Source organism: Canis lupus, chromosome 17, assembly GCF_048164855.1.
Source record: "Canis lupus baileyi chromosome 17, mCanLup2.hap1, whole genome shotgun sequence".
Taxonomy (NCBI): Eukaryota; Metazoa; Chordata; class Mammalia; order Carnivora; family Canidae; genus Canis; species Canis lupus.
The window spans coordinates 13,826,584-13,839,540 of NC_132854.1; the positions used below are offsets into that span (position 1 = coordinate 13,826,584).

The following is a 12,957-nucleotide window of genomic DNA, read 5'->3' on the forward strand; positions in this document are numbered from 1 at the left end:
TCTAGGAAAATAATTCTATTGATTGTCAGGTGGCAAGTGGGGAGCTATAAAAAGATTTCTGTGCCCTGTCCTGAATAAAAGGAAGCAAGCCTGCACAGGTCTCTTTCCAATAACAAACAAACAAATACTTAGATATGCAATAAAGATCCAATATGACACCAGTGTAAAGAGTCTGCAAATGAAAAAAGAAATAGAAGGTCAAGATGGAGAGCTCAAAGTTTATCATAAAAGAAAATGAAAAAATGTTAAGGTAGCATCTTGCTTTGCATTTTCAATAAAATTCAGGAAAGCCCATTCTTTCTTCATAAACCTTGAAACAGGAAAGTTAAGATAGTAAGAGGAAACAACAGACCAAACTGAAAATGGACTGAAAGAGCAATGGGTAAAGATGGTGGCTGGATGGCATCAGAAAAGAATGTGAGGAAACCACCGCGTTAGTAGCAGAATTAAAACCTTAATTTAACGCAATAGAGAGCACTGTCAGTGTACAAAATGGAGTCAGTGAGGTGGAGAATACACTTGAGACATATTTATTCAACATAGAGAAAAAGGAAAAAGAGGCTTAAGTGACCCAAGAGCTGCTCACAGATACAGAGGTCAGAAAACAAAATTGAAACTAAGAATAATTCATGTCTCTAGAGAGAGAAAAATAAAGGAACAAACAAAATAGCAGAATTAAAAGACACAGAGTAGAAAATTGGGGGAGGTTCAAAGGGAGTCAAAAAAGAAGAGACTTCCATGCCCTAGGAAAGCCAATGAAAAACTCTGAGAACCTAGAATATTCCAGTAATCACTAAGACAAGGGAAAATTTCTAAAATGATTTAGCCCCTCTGCCCAAAAAAAGAGTTAACTACAAACAAATTGATTGGCTTCTTTCTTGCAGTACAAAAATTAAAAGCCAATAGGAAAATGTCTATAGAGGGGCACCCGGGTGGCTCAGTCAGTTGAGCAACCAACTCCTGATAATCTTGGCTCAGGTCATGATCTTGGGGTCCTGGTATGGAGCCCTGCATCAGGCTCTGCACTCAGCTTGAGATTCTCTCCCTCTGCCCCTTCCCTCCCCTCCCCCCCTCTCTCTCACACACACATGAATAGATAAAATCTTTAAAAAGATTTATTGGCTTCTCTTTTGCAATATAAAGTATTAAAAGCCAATAGAAAGATGTCTATAGAATGTTGATGGAGATTATTATTATTCCAGATAACATACTCTGCCATTTATTTCCTACCTGAAAATGAAAAGTATTCTTTAATATTCAAGAGGTAAAAAATACATAGTTTCTAGGAATCCCACTTTAAGGGATATATCCTACAGGAAAAAGATCAAGCATGGGATTAAATATTTATGTATCAGTATATTAATCACAGCATAATTTATGAAAATAAAAAATCAGAATCAATGTAAATGTTAACTGACAGGAAGTGCTAAAGTAAATTATTGTACATTCATGTTATTAGATACTAGGCAGCTTTTAAATTCGAACAATGTAGAATGTCAGATCTAAATGCTTACCATATAATATTAAACATTTTGTATCTTTTCTTCAGGAAACAAATATTTTATCATCAGAAAATAAAATAAAACAAAATAAAATAAAACAAAAAATACTCATAAACTTCTAAAAATGCCCCCTGGGCTTTTATGCTTGCAACCATGTCATTTCCTCATTTAAAACTGAACAATAGGTCAAATGTCATGAAGATCTAGGGATGCTCACGTATAAAATGTGAATATACTTTCCAGACTGAACATCCTAAAATGCAAGAAAAATAGTGAAATAGGGAAGTCAAATTATTTTGCTGAGTTTGGACACATTTTCACTGATGTGAACTTTGCCCACTTAGTTGATACAATAAGCATATTGCATATCATAGTCGGTTGTCCAAGTTGCTTGGCAGAAATTATAATAATAAGTGTGACTGAAAAATAAGTCACAAGTAAAATACAGTTTAATATTTAAACAACTTGATGTTAATTTGAATAATCCAAACTCACAATGAGTAGGTTGTGGTAGGGGGCTGGCCAACTTTTAAGAAAAGAGATTAAATAAAAGAATGAACAGAGTGACAATGGCTTGCAAATTGTAGCTTCCTAATATAGTAAAATTTGCATAACACTTCTCATAGAACTTGGCATGAAAATGTAAAATTATAACTCCTTATTATTACTTCTAATAATAAAACATAATTAATGTAAAATTAACCACTAAGGCACCAAATGAGACAGTTTTAACATTACATTTAGGATAAGGCTCCACCTTCTCTTCACCTCCTTTTATTATATAGGATTTCAGAATAAAAGGGGAAATTCTAAGGGGAAAAAAGCATTATCTGGGTTTTATTATTCTTAGCAGCAATAGTGAGCATGGAGTTTCCTTTTTGTATTTTACATGGTTAAAGATATTATGCTACGGCTTGATCCCTTTGGGGACTCAGAGCACATATTTTTAGAAGGGTTGGCTAAGGTTTGGGATGAAGTGTGAGTCCATGGTATCAGCAACCCATAATCATTGTCTCTTGCTTTAATCAACTAAGCTATTCAACCATGTACAAGAGCCTCAAACATGTCTATGAAATATTATGAAAAGTAAATTGTTATGCAATGAGTAAATAATTACATGTTAAGTCCAGGACTACTAATAAATATGGGAAGGAATATCTGCCAAGAAACATTGTTTCTAGTGCAACATAAAAACATTGAACTAGAATGAGATTGTCTGATGACAAATTATTTTAGTTTTAAAAAATATAATGAAGGATTTGCCCTATTGGCTTTAAGGCAGACTAAATGTTTTCAAGATTGAGTACCACAATGTTTTGGGGTAAAAATCACAGGTAGAGCAACTGGTCTACAGATTCAAATATTAACAGCTTATAAACTGTTTAAGGTACAAATAATAACCACCCAATCAAGATGTGACTAAAATATAGAGTAGGTAACATTGTTAATCTTCCAATCATTCTTTTTGTTTTTTAGCTGTCTAATGAATGAACTAAAAACATCTAGAGTTCTAAACAGTTTTCTTTTTTAATTTAAATTCAATTAGCCAACATACAGTACATCATTAGTTTCAGATGTAGTTTTCAATAATTCATTAGTTGTGTGTAACACCCAGTGCTCATTATTACATCCTTAATGCCCACCACCCAGCTACCTCATTCCTCCCACCCCCGCCCCCTTCCAGCAAACCTTAGTTTGTTTCCCCAAACCTTAGTTTGACTTTTAACCATGTTAAGAGTCTCTCATGGTTTGTCTTCCTCTGATTTTTTTTCCCATTCAGTTTTCCCTCCCTTCCCTTATGATCCTCTGTGCTATTTCCTACATTCCACATGTGAGTGAAACCATATAATTGTCTTTGTCCAATTAACTTATTTCACTTAGCATAATACCCTTTAGTTCTACTCACGTCAATATAAATAGTAGGTATTCATCCTTTCTAATGATGATATTCCCATACATACATACATACATACATACATTATATATATATATATTAATTTTTTATTTATTCATGATAGTCACAGAGAGAGAGAGAGAGAGGCAGAGACTCAGGCAGAGGGAGAAGCAGGCTCCATGCACCGGGAGCCCGATGTGGGACTTGATCCCGGGTCTCCAGGATCGCGCCCTGGGCCAAAGGCAGGCGCCAAACCGCTGCACCACCCAGGGATCCCATATATATATATATATACCACATCTTCTTTATCATTCATCTCTCAAAGGACATTTCAACTTCTTTCACAGTTTGGCTATCGTGGACATTGCTGCTATGAACATTGGGGTGCAGGTGTCCCCACTTCATTTCACTACATCTGTATCTTTGAGGTAAATACCCAGTAGTGCAATTTCTGGGTTGCAGAGTAGCTGTATTTTTTAACTTAAGGAACCTCCATACTGCTTTCCAGAGTGGCTGCACCAGCTTGCATTCCCACCAACAGTGCAAGAGGGTTCCCCTTTTTCCACATCCTTGCCAACATTTGTTTCCTGTATTGTCAATTTTGGCCATTCTCACTGGTGTAAAGTGGTATCTCATTGTGGTTTTAATTTGTGTTTCCCTGATGACAAGTGATGTTGAGCATTTTTCATATAAACAATACCACAGCCTCAATCGCCGCAACACTTTACATTTATTTTTTTTAACACTTTACATTTAATCTACACATTAGTGTCCCAGATTGTATCATTAAGTTCAGTCAATAAGCAAGAGAAATAGGAGAGAAATGATGCCTTCCCTAAGAGCTCTGAGAAGGACTATAGTAACGTTCTTCTAGAATGAAAAGCAATCCTAGCTAGACCTTAGGAAATATCTCTTCTCTTGTCCCTCTTTCAAAGGGAATCAAAAGGCAATTCAGAATTTTAAAATTCAGGGTAGCATACCATTTTAAAGAAGAAAAAAGAAACTCAGCCTGTTCTTTGACAGCTTTTATGAAAGTCATATATAGCCAGGATTCAGATGCCTGTTCCTCCAAATATTCTTGAACATAAAGAAACAAACAAAGCATACTGCAGTTTTTAATCAATTCTCTTTTTAAAGAAACACGGTGGGCAGTCTTAGAGCTCTCTTCATGTCTTAATTAAACATTTTAATACAATTACTATCATTAATATTATCACATGGCATTTACAGAGATTTCTATACAGTGAAAAAATGTTTCTAGCATGCAGTATCTCAATAAATTTCAGAGGTAGACAATGGGATTGGTGGTAAAGACTATTGTTGCGCACAGTAAGAGAGAATTCTAATTACTGGTGCCATTATTGTGTCTACTCAACACTTTCTCCCCAAGATTACCAGTATCGGTCTCATTTTGACCCTGTAAGTGGTTCAGATTCATGATTGCCCCTGTGCTATTTACAGAACAGCAATAAGTATATTAAGAAAATCTACTGGCTTTGAGACAAAGCTGGCTGTAACCAGCTCATAAAGCTGGTATCTATGTCCTTCAGCAGGAAGGAAAAAATCCCTTCTGGGGGAGCCTGCCCTGTTGTGTGGTTTGGTACAATAGTTCTCTTTTTCTTTACAGGGTCAAAAATTCAGCAAAAGAAATTAATAAAAAGCCTTCTCAGAGAAAAAAAGAAAACAGGAAAAAAAAAAAAAAAAAGAAGTTTCTCTCTACCGCCAACCCCCTACTGCCCCCTCCCACCAAAAGAGAGATGGAGAATTTTAGAAACAGGAGTTTATTCACAGTGCTTAACCAAAAGCAGACTTCCTCTGGATTAGAACTGCAATTTACATACTGTAGAAAATGTCAGGATGATATTCTGGTTTCTTACACACACTGCTGATTTTATTGTATACTTTACAGTCTTTATCCTCCTATAAAAATTTACCCTTTCGAGGTTTCGTTTTCTAACATAAGTAGGCATTCACTTAAAAAAAAAAAAAAAGGTAAGGTGGTTTGCAATAAACATTTGAAGTTCAATAGGCATTCACACTATGTAGACACACACACCCCTAAAGGTATATATGTGCACACAAGAGAGAGAGAGGAGAGAGAGAGAGAAAGAGGGAGAGGGAGAGAGGGAAATAGCAGTAGCCAAAATTTTTTGAGGACTCCTAAAATGCTAAAGCTCTAGAATTATTAGTCAATACATAAAATATCCCTGAAAAGTCCTGTTCAAAAGTTGGCACAAGTTAAAAAAAAAAAAAAAAGTTGGCACAAGTAGCTTATGTTTAAATTCTGAACTCCACACAGAAATTCCAGCCTGTGTTAGCAACTGGTTCCAATTTAAGCTTCATATTGACCTAATGGTCTAATCTTCCTAAACCTCATTCTTCTTATCTATAAAATGAGACAATATTCCATATCTGTCAGGGATGTTGGGAGCATTAACTTAGAAGAAAAAAAGTTTTGTAACATTTTGAAAGCAATTGTCAAGGTGCCTAAAACATAGCAGGTGCTTTAAAAGAGTTAGTTCCCTTCCTCTGTCCTGTTTGTTATTTGTTATTTAACTTAGAAATAAAAGAAAACTGTGAAGCTCTGCGGCCCTGGCCCTGAGTTTCAGATTTGTTTTAGTGAAGGGAAATAAGCCCCTGTTCACTTTCTTTGTGAAAAATGTAATAAAGGCACATGAAATTAAAACAAAATATCAAAATACTATTTCCCAAGGGCTCGTTCCCACATAACAGCATCCTGCACTCCATTCCCCAAATATCACATGCAGTAGAAAGAAGGGTTGTAAAAATAATTCTGCGCTTCAAACTTAGGAAAAATTAAAAATGCATTCCCATAGCTACATTTAGTAAATTCAGTGTACTTTTCTTACCCAGGGTTTTAAATGAATTAAGGGAGTTCAGTGGTTACCATTCTGGTAGAAAGAAGCTTCAGCTGCTGGATTTTGGAGCTACCTACCAACTGTTACCAGCATCACCGAAAAGTTACCATCAGTTTGCAGGCTGTTCTGGAGATGACTCAGTGACAACACCAACGGCGCAGCACTTCTGAACTGCCCAGCCAAGGGTAGCAAATGGGAGGGCACTCATTACTCCTATTCCCACCTTGCCCGTCCACAGCAGGCATGACTAATCAATCCCGGTACTTTCTGCCTATGAATCTAGACTTGGCACTGGAAAATTTCTCAAAACAAGTTTCCAGGCAGGCGGCCACCACCGACTGATCAGAGTTCCCTTGTGAGTTGAAGCCACCCCCAGACTAGGCTAAAGGTCACCTTTGAATTGCTTATGAAAAAAAGGGGACAGAGGGGGTGTGCTTGCTGAATAAATTAAGAGTCTTCACATCGTTCTAATGGGATTATTTATCCTACTTATGAGACCAAACTTCTTAGGCATTTCATTACCATTCATTTAGATATAAATACCTGTAATACTACTTATAAATCATTCTTATTTCCTCATTAATAAGAACTTCTTAAGAGCCATTATGAGAAATACTCTCGGCCAGTTCAAATTGCCGTATGTTGTTATAATTAATAAAAGTGTACATCTTCATGAATAGTCTATAATTCAGGCTCTTTAGTAATTAGATTGAAATGAAGTTTTATTATATTTCATTTTCATTTTCTGTAGTGGTGGAAACACGGATGCCCACCCCAGTGCAGACCTGGGGTATCTTTCACCCAGATAAGCCTCTGTTTTTATGGGCAGTGTAAAGATGTACCCAGAACTGATTTCTTCAAAACAAGCACTATGAAACAAATGTCTGATTCTTTGGCCAGTGTGCATCAGCGGCAAAACAAACAGGCCATTATATTTGTGGCAAAGAATGAGATTGCAAAGTCAATGAGGAACAAGGCACATTATCAGCTGGTCTACATTGTAAAACAATGGCACAAAAGGGCCGTTAATACATGAAAAAGCCAAAGTTTCATGGTTCTCGGCGAACTTCAATGGTTTGTGGGACCATCCTGAATATAAGTTGACTTGTTTCTATTGGTTTCCAGATTTTTCTTAGCTTTCCTGATCATGATTTATTCAGCAGCGTTATTAGGCACTGGCCTCCTTTCCCCTTGGGTTTCCCTCAATTTGTTGCTTTCAAAATTATAGCCCACGTTTATTCAGGACAGCTAAAAAAGTCAGGCAAGCAAACTTAAATTCATGACAAAGATCTTCACAAGTGGGGTTTTTCTCGGGGCGTAGTGTAATATTTGCAACAAACCGAACATAACTAAATAATCACATTGGAATTTTACAGGCATTTCTATGACCTAATCCTGTAAATCAGCCTTTAAACTATGAGGAATTCTGAAACCACCATTATCCCATGTCATGTGAGATGAATTGTGTTTTTATTTCGTCATTTTTAGCCAGCGGGGAGGGCAAAATACTGTCCACGCCGTGGCCAAGAGAAGGGTGTGGCTCCCTCTCCTGCCCTTTTGATGCTGTGGGAGACAGAGATGTAAGGAGAACAAGAAGGAATCTTCGGCGAAGTTTTTACTCTACCCTTTTTTTTTTCTTGCTGCTTCTGATGAATGTTAACAAAACAAGATCTATGCTGGAGGATAAAAATCTCCCTAAATATCCAGCCTTATCCATGCTGAATAAAATAGTTTTGTGTCTGTGCATTCACATTATGCTGTTTGCTGGCAAATTAAATCTTAATTCATGTGTTTTTCCCTTGAAGGGTAGGAAGGAAAAAAGAAAAAAAAACCCCAAAAAACAAAAAAAGGAAACAAAAAAACCCCTAACTGCCTATTAGTTTTAGTTTATAGATGAGGCTTGATAAGCTTCAGAAGCCCCTAATTAGAAGGAACATGCTAATTAAAAGGCGATTGTGACACTCTTCTTGCCTTTCTTTGCTGGCTGCCCTTTGGTGCATCTCCACTGCCCTGGAGAACCACCGTCACCCTCCTAGCCCCTGTGCCCCCCTCTGTCTAGTCCTCTTGTCCTTGGAGTTGACCTTGTTGCTGTTGTGTCTGTCTAGAACATGATTTAAAGACCCTAATTTTTCATCCCCCTGAGTGAACTGAAAAGCTATCTACCTAAACCACAGTGGAACTTGATATGAGGAGCACAGTTTCCAGATCAACTTTGTCTCCTACATCCACTGGGCACACTGGCCACCGGCCACTGCTGCAGACAGTCACCTGGGGTGGGGGGGGAGGACGGACGCCTGAGGCATGTCATAGCTCTGGGGGTCCAGGCAGAGGCAGAGGGAGAGAGAGCACGATGGCACCGAAGCACATTGCTGGGCCCCACAACCAGCATGAAGCCCTATCTGGTCCCACATTTTGCCTTCTGCAGGCACCACTTTCAGAGGATGACGTCAGTGGAAAGGACTCCATGATACATGCCACTTATAGTAGCATCCCCACAGATCCAAGCTTAACTGTACTCAAACTGTCAATCAGGCCACACAAAAGGGAAGAAAACAACCCACAAGTCCTGCTCATTCCATGCTTTTTTAACCACTCACAGGTGCCCTTCCCCCACCCCAGCCAGGGGCTCACGGAGCCAGGGAAATTCCTATTTCTCCTGATGTTTACTGAAATGAATGCTCCTCTTCTAGACCCTAAGGCCCTTTTGACTGGGAATGTCATGCCTGTTTCTGTGTTGCCCCTGGGGCACCAGGCAGCACCAGACTGCACCCTAGAGAACCAAAAGCTCATGGTCAGGATTGTATTTTGGACAGAAGATGGCAGGTAGCAAGACTGTCGATGCCACTGTTGTCTAGCTGAGCAGCCTGCGTGTAAAATCACTCTGAGCCCATTAAGAAGCCTCACTCCAGTTGGCCTGGCCCACCCCAGGAAGCCAAGAAAGGGCCCCCTGAAGAGACGTGACTCTGCCAGATGGGCACAGGCTGTGCCTCAGCTGGCTGATGGAGCCTGAAGAATGAGTGAGCTTTACCCATAAAGAGACCAGAACATTTGAGCCAAGTGCCTTGCTCCCCACATTTACCTAGATCCAAATACCATAAAGCACAAGGAACCAACTTTTGGGGTCCTAAGGACACATCTTATAATTGAAGTTTCTGAAAGTCTAAGAATGTAGGTAGTTGTGCTAAAATCCTACCCTTTTCACTGCAGCCAGCCCTGGGTTGAGGAAGACACTTTCTCCAGGTTGTGGGAACACAGGCGCAGCCTTTTCTTGTAGCTAGCTTCAGGAGGCATCGGAAGTGTCCTGAATCAGGCAATTTCCTTTCCGTGGAACCCCATGTGTGCACACAATACGAGCTCATTTCCTCCTATTGGCTTTTGTTTGAACAGTTTCCTTTGATACGGGATGTCTTCCGCTCTCCTTGGCAGTTATCTAAATCCAGGCATCCTTCTCGATTCAAGACTCACTCCAATGGGAGTCGGGCCCAACTGGTTGCACTCCCACGGCCTCTCTCGAGCGCTTTCGACTAAGCACTAAGTGTCTGGGGCCCCCAATCCAAACAGGGTTCGTCTCAGCGGGGGCCCCACTGGCCTGCACAGTGCGCACCTGTGTGCACGCACACGTGTGTCCTAACTCCTCGCTGCGACTGCTGGCTACCAATCAACTTCGTTTTGCTTGCTTTACGGAGCATCAGCGTACTAGGCACACAGTTGGATTTTAATCAGTGCTAACTGAATGGAGGGAATGAGCATTTTGAAAACGATTCACAATGGATTTGCAGATTTGCAGATATACTTTCATTTGGAAACATTTAGAAATCTTTCTCAACTGAAAGCTGAAACGGAGATGTTTCTATCTCAGAGTATCATAAATTTCTCTTTGTACTCCCTCCTCTATTTTTGTGTTTCTTTTTCACTTTTCTGTCCTTATTTCTCCCTGTGTGCTGATCACATAAATGGACTCCATACCACACTTCTTTCCTCTGTGTTTATGTGTGACCCAAATCCTTATGACCTGGAGCACCAGTAGCCACCTAACTTGTGAAAATATCTCTGCTGTCGATGGGTTCTCGGAGGGAAGAAAGGGACGTGCCATATCGAGTCTCCCAACACAGGCAACTGGGTCACTACATCCAGGAAGGAAGGAGTGCACGGTCGCAGGAAACACCTTGGAGCAATCCTCGCTTATTTGTTCTCTAAGCCACAAAGGGCCAACCTTTCCCCAGGGACCAGAAGGTCGGGACGGACTGGCAGATGTCAGGAGCATTTCTTGGCCCCACAGGAAATTCGTTCCTTTATTCATTCATTTCCAAAAGTTTAAGTTCAGGAGTTTGGTCCCAATGTGAGCCAGTTACCATCTGCTTGAATGACCTAAAAACGGCCCGAGTGGGGACAGAATCAATTTTATCTGTGCCAAAACAGCTCAAGGCATGGACTGTCATGGAGCTGGGTCAAGTGCTCCATTTTCACACATGCACTGTACGAAGCTTTCCAAGCGTGGCCCGGTCCTCTTGTTTTCAAAAGCAACTGCATTCCTCTGGTCTGGGGGAATCCTGCATTCCTCTGGTCACTGTCACCCCTACCAAATATAAGTGCTCCCAAAAGTCTGGCATAAAATTACTTTGTAGAATATCCTTCTTGCATTTTGTGGTAAAACGGGTGACGTCTTTGTGAATGATAACAAGGCTTTTAAGGAACTGCAGAGATGGGCATGGTGGAGTCTCTACTCCTTGTGGAGTCGTTCAGGGGGTCCACAGCATTACTTGGGGTTTATTTCACAGTAGCTTCATGTTTACCCAAAGAAATCTATATCCTGATAATACACACTGAGTTTTTATTTTGTGCAGGCTAGAAAGTTCTTGGCATAGATGATCTCATGTAATCCCACCTAGAGAACTGGGTATTATTAAATACATTTTTTTTTAAAAACCTGGGATGCAAATACATGTTACAGTTTGCCTGAGATGGCCCATCTAGTCTGTGGCGCAGCCAGAATTTGAATGCAGGCTTTAAATTGTCTCTTGCCCCCTGTTCCCAGAGGCCTGTTAATCATTTATATTCAAATCACTCTGCTTCTGCAGTAAATGTAGGTTCCTGGGCCCTGCCCCACACATCCCAAGTGAGAATCTCAGGGGCCGTGGCCTAAGAATCTGTCACCTGCTTTTCTAAGAAGCTTCCCGAGAGTTTGTGCAGCCAACGAAACCAACGTTTGGAGTAACTGGTGAAGGGCTTTGAAATGGGTTGGGAAGGAAAACACAACTTCTTTCTTCTCCAGGGGCTGGAGTTGGGTGGGGCAGAGAATGTAGCAGAGCAATTTGACCTTGTCCCAGTGGCTGTAAGAGCTCATTCTGGCCTTGACTGTGGGCATACTTGTCTTTTACTTAGTTTTCAAGAGGCCCTCAAGGGTAAATAAATAGGTCACTCCATTCTGTGAGATGTGCTGTACACGCCGTGCAGCTGAACACAGCCAGAAGTATCTGTCCTGCGGCAATTAAACAACTAAAGCTTACTGTAAAAGTTGGGTTCTCCAGATCACTCCCTAGTTTATGCATTTTGTTCTAGTCTCTGACTGCCCATTGCCTTCAGCAGCCAACTTCTGCTCTCACGTCCAAGTGCAAAAAAGAACCCTGGCAGTAGGGGCGAGGGCTTAGCTCCCTCCCTTCCGCACTACAGTACAGCTACACAGACATGGGTACAATCTCTGGGGGGAAGGACGCATTCTCTCTTCATCTGAAATAGAAACTTCTGGGTGCCTTTGGGTGGATGATGGGCTGTGAGCTCCTGCAAGTATGACTCGTCGCTAATAACCATCTATACAAATGCCTGTCTCAGCAATAAGACACTCCCATCATTTCATTGCATTCCAGGAACATTTACTGAGCATCTACTACCTGCCAGATTCAAGTTTAAAATGCCTGGGGGATTGCTATGACAAAGAAGTCTTACTGTGGCATCTATATTAGCAGATTATTATTTAGAGGAAGAGTGCTAGGCCTGTGATTATCCTTTTGCTGGCTCCAGTGAAATGAGGGCAAAAGCTAAGGAAAATGACAACTAACCAGCAAGTAGCACTGGTACAGCACTTTAGAAAGAAGCAGCGGATGCTGTATTACAGGGAAGCCTGCGATGATGTAAAGCCTATCTCTAATTAATATTTGGGGCGTGATGTAGTATGTTGGCCTCCCTATTACAGTTATTTGGAATAGAGCAGGATTCATTTCAAGGCAAAGGCTTCTGGGAGTCTCCCTGGAGAAGCATTTAGCCCTCAACTTACACTTTCCTTCCAATTTATCGGATGATTTTCACCTTTCCTGTTATAGCAGAATCACACCTGTTCCTACAAATCTTCAAAAACCCGGTGGTTTCATCCCATCCCCGGGAGCCTCTTCAGGCTCAAAGCTGCACCAGGTGCCCTCTGCCAGCCTAGCTAACCCTTCCTCAATTCCACACAGTCTCATCTTGGCCCCGATTCCTCTCCACATCCCTCCATCACCCCTTTGATTGCTCTAAATATTCCACACCCTCTGAATGTTTTTGCTTCCTCTCTCCTGGCACCTTGCCTTTCGACCTCCCAGCCACCACTCTCCAGGTGTCTCCCAAAGGTCAGGCTACCAGGCTCAGTCCTCATCTTCACTTGGTTCCCATTATCACCTGCTTGAGGAAAACCGAGTATGCATCTGTATTA

General features: G+C 40.7%; 1 protein-coding gene across 9 annotated transcripts in view; it reads right to left on the bottom strand.

The window, feature by feature from the left end:
* Positions 1–12,957, bottom strand: part of MBNL2 (muscleblind like splicing regulator 2) — a 161,857-nt gene that overhangs the window by 131,615 nt on the left and 17,285 nt on the right. The window contains exon 1 of one of the 9 annotated variants that reach the window (XM_072782584.1): positions 6,353–6,372. The exons of the other annotated variants lie outside the window; for them this stretch is intronic. The gene's annotated coding sequence lies outside the window, so the exon portion shown is untranslated. Of the gene's footprint in view, positions 1–6,352; positions 6,373–12,957 lie in introns of those variants that run through there. 9 annotated transcript variants of the gene reach the window in all.